This window comes from Chaetodon auriga, chromosome 10 (assembly GCF_051107435.1).
Source record: "Chaetodon auriga isolate fChaAug3 chromosome 10, fChaAug3.hap1, whole genome shotgun sequence".
Taxonomy (NCBI): domain Eukaryota; kingdom Metazoa; phylum Chordata; class Actinopteri; order Chaetodontiformes; family Chaetodontidae; genus Chaetodon; species Chaetodon auriga.
The window spans coordinates 313,680-325,000 of record NC_135083.1 but is presented as its reverse complement, the minus strand read 5'-3'; positions in this window follow the sequence as shown (position 1 = coordinate 325,000).

Here is an 11,321-nt window from a genome sequence, read left to right as displayed (position 1 = left end):
TTTAAGCATATTACCTCACTCGAACACTGTCTTCCCAGAATGCAGGCCTACTTATGGTTCCCAAAGTCTCCAAAAGCAGAACAGGAGCCAGAACCTTCAGCTATCAAGCTCCTCTCTTGTGGAACCGTCATCCAGTCTTTGTCCGAGAGGCAGACACTGTCTCTACATTTAAGAGTTGGCTTAAAACTTTCCTTTTTGATAAAGCTTATAGTTAGGGCTGGCTCAGGCTTGCCTTGGACTAGCCCTTAGTTATGCTGCTATAGCATTAGACTGTCGGGGGACCTCCAAAGATACACCGAGCTCCATTTCTGTTTGTCTCTGTCTGTCTGTCTCACTCTCTTTCTCTCGCTCACTCTCTCTCACCCAACCAGTCGAGGCAGATGGCCGCCCACCTGGATCCTGGTTCTGCCTGAGATTTCTGCCTGTTAAAAGGAAGTTTTTCCTCACCACTGTCGCCAAGTGTTTGCTCATGAGGGAACTGTTGGGTCTCTGTAGTTAAAGACTTTGGTCTGTTCCAGCTCTATATGGAAAGTGTCCTGAGACAACGTCTGTTGTGATTTGGCGCTGTGCAAATAAGATTGAACTGAATTAGACAGTGAAGACTTGGGGGGTGCTGTGTGTGTGTGCGTGTGTGTGCGTGTGTGTGCGTGCGTGCATGTGCCTGTGTGTACTCCGCAGGATCAGCAGCTCCATCGCAGGAGTGTGTTTGTTTTCGTTCATTGTGTGGTGACCCAGCTGTGGGGTGGAGTTAGATCCACTTCGTGTAGCTGCTGTCCTCTGATCAGGAGCGCTTGTTTTGCTGCAGGCCTGAAGAACTGCACTCACATTTAACTCCACCCTGATGGGTGGAGACGATTCTCATCAGACGCTCACACACACTCACACGCACACTTGATTCCTGTTTACCTCTTGACTATTTTTAACCTCCAGCTCTTCATTCATATCTGTGTCCACATGTCTTACTGCTGCATGGCATGCTGGGAGGTGGGTGGGGTGGGGGTGGGGGGTGCATCACATACTACAGCCATGTCCAAAGCCACATGTGATGTTGTAGAAACAGGATGTGGAACACATGACGTCGGCCACCTGACACACAGACCCGCTCCTGCTCTCAGTACTGTGACGGTTCTGCTCCACATTCAGATCCAGCTCAGTCCTGGACCGGGGGGGGGGCACTACCAAGCAGGCTGCACACAGCCGGGCACACAGGGATGATGGAGTCTGACCTCCTTCAGGAGGAGGAGGAGGAGGAGGTTACGAAGAACATTAACAATCATCAGAGCAAACATTAATGCTGCAGCCAATCAGCTGAGAGGAAGGAAGCTGCTGCTGCTGTGAATCCATCGGCTGACTGTTTCTTTGAGTTCTCATTGGCTGAACACAACATTCTGGAGGCTGAAACTTCAAACTGATCTGAGTCAGATTTAAAGAGTTGATGTTAAAACTGATTGCCTGCATCAGCGCCTGAAAGCACGAAGTTTCTGAGGCTAAAAACCACAACATGAAGGTTCAGGACGTCACTGACGGACGCTCAGCAGGTCTGCAGACGTCCACTCGGCGTCTTTGACTCTCAGACATAGACAGAACCATTATGGTCTGAACCAGAGCTTCGCCTGTGACGAAGGCTCACTTCACTTCAAGCGTTTCTCTGACAGGAAAGTTTCAAGAAACAAAGCTGCCAAAGCATCAAAATACGATTTGTCCAAATATTTGGCGAATACACAACAGTAAGATGAAGATAAGCAGATCATGGACAAATGCAGGTTTTTGTGTCTCACTGTCCTCAGGTCGGTAATACTGGACAGAGAGTTCAGCCTCACCTTCTTCTGCTGGAGTCTTCTTCACTCTGAGACGTCCTTTCTGACTGATGGAAGGTGACATCTCTGCATCTACACAGAGCGACAACCAGAAGCTAATATGTCTGCACATTAATGACCAAACAGCTTCAATAACACATGTAACATAAAAATAACCCTCCTCCTCGCCAACAGACCGAAGCCTCCTCCTCGCCAACAGACCGAACCCTCCTCCTCGCCAACAGACCGAACCCTCCTCCTCGCCAACAGGCCAAAGCCTCCTCCTCGCCAACAGACCGTAGCCTCCTTCCTCGCCAACAGACCGAAGCCTCCTCCTCGCCAACAGACCGAACCCTCCTCCTGCCAACAGACCGTAGCCTCCTTCCTCGCCAACAGGCCGAAGCCTCCTTCCTCGCCAACAGGCCGAAGCCTCCTCCTCGCCAACAGACCGAAGCCTCCTCCTCGCCAACAGACCGAACCCTCCTCCTGCCAACAGACCGTAGCCTCCTTCCTCGCCAACAGGCCGAAGCCTCCTTCCTCGCCAACAGGCCGAAGCCTCCTCCTCGCCAACAGACCGAACCCTCCTCCTCGCCGACAGACCGTAGCCTCCTTCCTCGCCAACAGACCGAAGCCTCCTCCTCGCCAACAGACCGAAGCCTCCTCCTCGCCAACAGACCGAACCCTCCTCCTCGCCAACAGACCATAGCCTCCTTCCTCGCCAACAGACCGAAGCCTCCTCCTCGCCAACAGACCGAACCCTCCTCCTCGCCAACAGACCAAACCCTCCTCCTGCCAACAGACCGTAGCCTCCTTCCTCGCCAACAGACCGAAGCCTCCTCCTCGCCAACAGACCGAACCCTCCTTCCTCGCCAACAGGCCGAAGCCTCCTCCTCGCCAACAGACCGAAGCCTCCTCCTCGCCAACAGACCGAACCCTCCTCCTCGCCAACAGACCGTAGCCTCCTTCCTCGCCAACAGACCGAAGCCTCCTCCTCGCCAACAGACCGAAGCCTCCTCCTCGCCAACAGACCGAAGCCTCCTCCTGCCAACAGACCGTAGCCTCCTTCCTCGCCAACAGGCCGAAGCCTCCTCCTCGCCAACAGACCGAACCCTCCTCCTCGCCAACAGACCGAACCCTCCTTCCTCGCCAACAGGCCGAAGCCTCCTCCTCGCCAACAGACCGAAGCCTCCTCCTCGCCAACAGACCGAACCCTCCTCCTCGCCAACAGACCGTAGCCTCCTTCCTCGCCAACAGACCGAAGCCTCCTCCTCGCCAACAGACCGAAGCCTCCTCCTCGCCAACAGACCATAGCCTCCTTCCTCGCCAACAGGCCGAAGCCTCCTTCCTCGCCAACAGGCCGAAGCCTCCTCCTCGCCAACAGACCGAAGCCTCCTCCTCGCCAACAGACCGAACCCTCCTCCTCGCCAACAGACCGAACCCTCCTCCTGCCAACAGACCGTAGCCTCCTTCCTCGCCAACAGACCGAAGCCTCCTCCTCGCCAACAGACCGAACCCTCCTCCTCGCCAACAGACCGAACCCTCCTTCCTCGCCAACAGGCCGAAGCCTCCTCCTCGCCAACAGACCGAAGCCTCCTCCTCGCCAACAGACCGAACCCTCCTCCTCGCCAACAGACCGAACCCTCCTTCCTCGCCAACAGGCCGAAGCCTCCTCCTCGCCAACAGACCGAAGCCTCCTCCTCGCCAACAGACCGAACCCTCCTCCTCGCCAACAGACCGTAGCCTCCTTCCTCGCCAACAGACCGAAGCCTCCTCCTCGCCAACAGGCCGAAGCCTCCTCCTCGCCAACAGACCGAACCCTCCTTCCTCGCCAACAGGCCGAAGCCTCCTCCTCGCCAACAGACCGAAGCCTCCTCCTCGCCAACAGACCGAACCCTCCTCCTCGCCAACAGACCGTAGCCTCCTTCCTCGCCAACAGGCCGAAGCCTCCTCCTCGCCAACAGACCGAAGCCTCCTCCTCGCCAACAGACCATAGCCTCCTTCCTCGCCAACAGGCCGAAGCCTCCTTCCTCGCCAACAGGCCGAAGCCTCCTCCTCGCCAACAGACCGAAGCCTCCTCCTCGCCAACAGACCGAACCCTCCTCCTCGCCAACAGACCGAACCCTCCTCCTGCCAACAGACCGTAGCCTCCTTCCTCGCCAACAGACCGAAGCCTCCTCCTCGCCAACAGACCGAACCCTCCTCCTCGCCAACAGACCGAACCCTCCTTCCTCGCCAACAGGCCGAAGCCTCCTCCTCGCCAACAGACCGAAGCCTCCTCCTCGCCAACAGACCGAACCCTCCTCCTCGCCAACAGACCGTAGCCTCCTTCCTCACCAACAGACCGAAGCCTCCTCCTCGCCAACAGACCGAAGCCTCCTCCTCGCCAACAGACCGAACCCTCCTCCTGCCAACAGACCGTAGCCTCCTTCCTCGCCAACAGGCCGAAGCCTCCTCCTCGCCAACAGGCCGAAGCCTCCTCCTCGCCAACAGGCCGAACCCTCCTCCTCGCCAACAGACCGAACCCTCCTCCTCGCCAACAGACCGAACCCTCCTCCTCGCCAACAGACCATAGCCTCCTTCCTCGCCAACAGGCCGAAGCCTCCTCCTCGCCAACAGACCGAACCCTCCTCCTCGCCAACAGACCATAGCCTCCTTCCTCGCCAACAGACCGAAGCCTCCTCCTCGCCAACAGACCGAAGCCTCCTCCTCGCCAACAGACCGAAGCCTCCTCCTCGCCAACAGACCGAACCCTCCTCCTCGCCAACAGACCATAGCCTCCTTCCTCGCCAACAGACCGAAGCCTCCTCCTCGCCAACAGACCGAAGCCTCCTCCTTGCCAACAGACCGAAGCCTCCTCCTCGCCTCTCACTTCTGCCTTAAACCCGCACTGCTTCAAAAACAGCCTTGACCTCTGGATGTTAAACATTTCAGACCCTTTTCTAAATCATTATTTTTATCTGAAGGTTTCAGAAGGTCGTTCACGCTGAGTTGATGTCTTCTACAGGTAATTCTGATGTTTTGGACAGATTTCCGCCATGTTTCTGTTCACGGCATCATGCTGAAACGACCTTTGACCTTCAGCTGATTGCGAAGATTTGATTTCTGCAGGATATGAGCTGAACAGCTGATCGTTCTATTCCACTGGATCACCCTGAAAACTGGGCCGGCATCAGGGATCCTGTTCTAGACCGGTCCACATCATATTTATCAGACAGAACCGCTTGAGTGGTGGTCGGTGATGCCTCCTCCTCTGTGGCCCCTCTGACCTGTGGGGGTCCTCAGGGCTCCATCATTGGCCCCCTGTTGTTCATTATCTTAAAGTTCTAGACGTACCAAAACTTTCTGCTCCTTCAAAGTCCGTCATTGTCTGACAGAAACATCATCGATGCATAAAGTTCATAATCATTAAATCAAGAAGAAACTGTTTGATCACAAGTTCAACATTTCAGCAAGGAGAAATGAAGAAGGATCCAATGAGAACGCCGTCTCACACCGTTTTACATGGATTTTTCTCAGTGGTCAACATGTGACCTCCGGCCTCACCTGGACAGGTTGACCTGTTACACTCTGAACATAACACCTGAGATTTGAGCTGTCACTCACAAACACACAGAAGCTGCAGGCCACTCACCTGTCCTGCGGGTGGAGCTGCTGTGTGGTGGTGGCGTAGAGGTGGTGCTCAGGTGGTAGGAGAACCTCATGGTGCTGAACTGACAGGAGAAGGAGGGAGGAGAAGGAGGAGGAGGGGGAGGAGGAGGGAGGTTGAACCCAAGCAGGGCACTGCGAGGTCGGTTCAGCTGCATCCCGTCACCTGCGCACGTACGTCAGTCCACACCTGGACGCAGGTAAGAGGTCGACCTTTACTTAACGTGTCTCAGTTCATCTTCACCTCCCTGCGTGTTGGCTGGCGCTTTTAATGTGAAGAGTAAACGTGGATGGGGTCACTTCCTGTTTAGACTCAGGTCAGATCACCGGCAGGTTTCAGCCGTCGCACCTTTTCGTTGTCTGGAGTCACGTAAAGGTCAGCAGCTCCCCTCCCTCGTCTTCCTCTCCCATCCTTCCCTCCGTCTCCGTCACTCTCCTCTCCATCTGCGCCTCCTCAGAGGATCGATCCCTCCATCCCAGGACCAGTCAGCAGAAACCACGTCCAGACCAGCTGCCGCTCAAACTGCTCTCAGATCAGTTCAGAGTGGAGCAGAGAGTGGAAAAACAACTCTTCACAGACGGTGGTGATGCACAGCTGATCATTAAGTCCGACTCATTTCCTGTCTCTAGTTTGTCTCCTCGAGGACTTTTCATCCAGAAAGTGTCGAGTCAGCTCCAAAACACAAGCGGCTCCACTTTTCCTTCACTTCTCCTGCTGCTCCTCTGCACGTTTGTCTCCTGTCATTCCAGAGTCCGTTTGTCCAAACAGACAGGGAGACAGACAGACGGAGAGAGAGAGACAGACAGACAGACGGTCGGTCGTCTCTTTCTCGGCAGCTTCAGGCTTTTGTGTGAAAATCTGATCTGAGCTGCAGACCGACACCACAGCTCCTCCTCCTCCACCCAGACATCTGATCCCAGAGCAGCTCCCCCTCCTCTGTCTGTGGGTCTCTCGCCCTCTGTCTGTCTGTCTGTCTGTCTGTTTCTGTCTCTCTCTCCCTCTCTCTCTCTGTCTCTGTCCCTCTCTTGCTCTGTCTCTGTCCCTCTGTCCCTCTCTTGCTCTCTCTCTTCCTCTCTCTGTCTTGTCTCTTTTCATATTTTCCAGCAGCAGATTCAATCATGTGACTTCCTGTCAGCCAGCAGAGGGCGCCACCCTTAAAGCTTCACACTTTTAAAATCACCTTTCAGACTCTTCTTCATCTTACACAGTGTTCTATATGACAAAATGAGTACTTTTACTCGTAGTACTTGAAGTCCATCTTGGTGCTCTTACTTTCGTACCTTTACTGAAGTAAAAACTTTATTCAGCTTTACGACGTAAAAATGAGTCTGAATCATGAAAATACTCAACTGCAAATTTTCTTCATTTCTAGTTTCTGTTCCAAGTCCTAAACAGCTGCTGCACCACCATCATCATCATCATCATCATCATCATCACCACCACCACCATCATCATCATCATCATCATCATCATCACCATCATCATCATCATCACCACCACCACCACCACCATCATCATCATCATCACCACCATCATCATCATCATCATCATCACCACCACCACCACCATCATCATCATCATCATCATCATCATCACCATCATCATCATCACCACCACCACCACCACCACCACCATCATCATCACCACCACCACCACCACCATCATCATCATCATCACCACCATCATCATCATCATCATCATCACCACCACCACCACCATCATCATCATCATCATCATCATCACCATCATCATCATCATCACCACCACCACCACCACCACCACCATCATCACCACCACCACCATCATCATCACCACCACCACCATCATCATCATCACCACCACCACCATCATCATCATCACCACCACCATCATCATCATCACCACCACCACCATCATCACCATCACCACCACCATCATCATCATCATCATCATCATCATCACCACCACCACCATCATCACCATCACCATCACCACCACCATCATCATCATCATCATCATCATCACCACCACCACCACCACCATCATCATCACCATTATCATCATCATCATCATCATCATCATCATCATCATCCTCCCTCAGTGAGCTGTTGCTGCTCTCCTCACAGATCTTGTTCCAGATCAGTTTCACAGTTTTATCACGGAGCTGTGTGTGTGTGTGTGTGTGTGTGTGTGTGTGTGTGTGTGTGTGTGTGTGTGTGTGTGTGTTTCACCACATTTCTCTGTTTCACATCTAAAATTCTGTTTTATTGATATTCAGAAAACGTTAAAAACACACAGCAGATGAAGATGAAGTCAGTCTGACGATCAGCGAGTCTCTGATCTTCTGCTCCGCAGGCTGTAACGAGGCTGACCAATCATGAGGAGGAGAGGATGGCGGCGATGATTCTCACACACACACACACACACACACACACACACACACACACACACACACACACACAGGAGGACAGAGCAGAGGTCAGAGGTCTGTTTGGGGTTTGTTAAAGTTAGAATCTTTCAGATTTCGGTGCCGTTGATTGGCTGACAGAGTGTGAGGTCACGCTTTTGGATGCTGTCACTCATGCAGCCCGTGGACAAATCAGGCCACTGAGTTTTGTGACCTCATCACCGATGTCAGAGCTGAACACACGTGTGATTTGTCTCTGTAGTAAAAGAAACGCTGATCTTCATGTCTGAAGCAGAATAAATGAAACATGACGGATTCCAACTCTGAAAAGACGTTTTTAACCAAAATCAATCAGTTCAACACACAATCCTCAATAATCAATAATCAATCAGATCACACTTACCTGCTGGTCCTCCACCAGAATGCTGTAGACCAGAGGGGAGGAGGAGGAGGAGGAAGAGCGACGAGGACGCCTGGCTGGTCTCACTGAGGCATTGTGGGTAGAGGGACTGTGCACTGAGGCATTGTGGGTAGAGGGACTGTGCACTGAGGCATTGTGGGTAGTGTACGGCTGCAGGGTGATGCTGTCCATGTTCCAACCTGCGGGACAAACACACAGTTACACTTCATGGCCAAAAGTATGTGGACAAAGAGTTGAGACAGGTACTGACCAGCATGTGAGAGGTGAGACAGGTCTGAGGTGTCTGCGGTCAGAGACACAGACACGCTGCACTCCTCCTTTTTCTCCTCTTCCTCCTCCTTTTCTATCTCCTGTCTCCTTCTCAGAGTCTCCTCTCTTCTTCTGCTCTCTGATCTCCTCTGGAAGAGATCTGATTGGTCAGGCTGATGGGACAGGAAGTGACCTTCTCTTCTATGACATCACAGGAAGTATACTGTTTGAGTGGTGCAACAGGTTCACTGCTGTCTCACCTTCACATTCAGCTGACTGTCTGTCTCCTTCTGTTGCTCCCCTAAACACTCTGCAGACAGACAGACACAGACACAGACAGACAGACAGACAGACACAGACAGACAGACAGACAGACACAGACAGACAGACAGACAGACAGACAGGCATACAGACACACAGACAGACAGACACAGACAGACAGACAGACAGACACAGACAGACAGACAGACAGACAGACAGGCATACAGACACACAGACAGACAGACAGACACAGACAGACAGACAGGCATACAGACACACAGACAGACAGACAGACACAGACAGACAGACAGGCAGACAGGCAGACAGACAGACAGGCAGACACAGACAGACAGACAGACAGACACACAGACACACAGACACAGACACAGACACAGACAGACACAGGCAGACACAGACAGACAGACAGGCAGACACAGACAGACAGACAGGCAGACAGACAGACAGACAGACAGGCAGACACAGACAGACAGACAGGCAGACAGACAGACAGACAGGCAGACAGACAGACAGACAGACAGGCAGACACAGACAGACAGACAGGCAGACACAGGCAGACACAGACAGACAGACACAGACAGACAGACAGGAACCGAACAGCAGTGTCAGAGCTGTGCCGCGTCTCGTTGCAGTCCCTCTGACGACCACCAGATGTCGCTGTGATCCAACTGGTTGTATTGAAGTGAGCCGTGAGCTGCGACCTGATTGGCTGAACTCACCTGCGCGCTGCAGCGCCTCCTGCAGGCTCCTCTGCGTCTCCCTGAGCTGCTGCAGCACCCGCAAACTCTGCTGCACCGGATCTCTGTACCGAATGCACACACACAGCAGAACACACACTCCGACACACACCATGAAGCGCCGCAACACACTCACATAGAAGGTGAGCAGCTCCTGTACACAGAGAGCAGACCAACACTACACACAACGAACTACACACAACGAACTACACATAACGCAACACACACAAGTTCAGCAGGTGGAGTGTAACACACTGACCATGTGTGTGTGTTCAGGCTGATCAGAGTCCATCACACACTGGTAGATCCTCCTCTCCAGGTAGAAGTTTAAACACACCAAACCCAGCAAGACCAGCCTACACACACACACACACACACACACACCCACACACACACACACACACACACACACACACACACACACACCAGCAGATCTCAGGTCACCAAACACACCTTCACCTGGTTGAACACTCTGGTTCCAGAACAGCTGTGGTGCCGTGTGACCCTCAGGTAAATGACTGATACTGCATCGCAAAAAAATGCCTGCTTTGGAGTTACCTGGCTGCAGGTGGAGGGGGAGGAGTTACCTGGCTCTAGAAGAGCGCTGGGTGGAGGTGAGGAGGAAGGAGGTGCACAGAGCAGCAGCATTGTAGCAGCAGGAGCTCAGACTGTGAGCCTCCATCAGCAGGAAGCTGTGCAGGAAGGACACTCTGTTGAAGAGCTCAGACAGCGCCACCTGCTGCTCCCTGGAGACACTGCTGAGCTCCGAGAAGACCGCCCGCAGACCTGATGCAGAGAGAGAGACAGAGAGGGACAGGTCCACGGAGAGGGACGGACAGGGGCAGAGAGACAGACGGACAGAGAGGGACAGAGAGACAGGCGGACAGCTCACATCCTCAGGATTCTCAGTGGTGATTCAGGATGTACTGAGTGATTTTGGCCACTAGAGGGCAGAAACCCCCTGACACTGTTGAGTGGGTTTGCACCCTGGGTTGAGTCTCTCAGGGTGTCTTTTCTGGCTCAGCACACCTTTCCTCAGGTGTTCCAGGTGTTCTGTCCCCTGTGCACTGTCTCTCAGGCTGTGTCAATGTATTTTTCCGACTTCACACTAACCTTCGCTCTCTTTGTGTTTTGGACGCAGTTTTTCAGTCACTGAAAACAAAGATTTTGTTAAACTCGTCCCACAACAAAGATATTCAGAACGTGTCTAGTGTTGATATGCAGACAGGCTTCTGATTGGCCAAGATCTCTGTGGGGGTGGGGTCATAGTGCCACCTGCTGGTTTGACTCTTCTCTTTTCATTCATGCAGAGATCGTTTTTTAAAAACAGTGTTTGTGTGAACAAGAGAGAGAAAAGAAAACCTGTTTTAAAAAGACATTTATGACCTTGAGTTGTTCAGTTTAAATTTTCTGTTTGGTGTAGATCTTTGGTTTGCTTTGATCTTTGGTTTGCTTTGATCTTTGGTTTGGTGTAGATCTTTGGTTTGGTGTAGATCTTTGGTTTGCTTTGATCTTTGGTTTGGTGTAGATCTTTGGTTTGGTGTAGATCTTTGGTTTGGTGTAGATCTTTGGTTTGCTTTGAACTTTGATTTGCTCGATTGTTACCCTGGGTCGAGTCTCTCAGGGTGACTCTCAGCTCCTCTCCATTGTTCACGAGCTCCTGTTGGACCTGTAAGGCAGCACTCTGGGCCTCCATCAGTTCCTCAGCCGTCTGCCTGGTGGACTGCAGCTGCTCAGCGACACCTGCTGAACTCTCTGTTAACCTGACACACACACACACACACACACACACACACACACACATTAG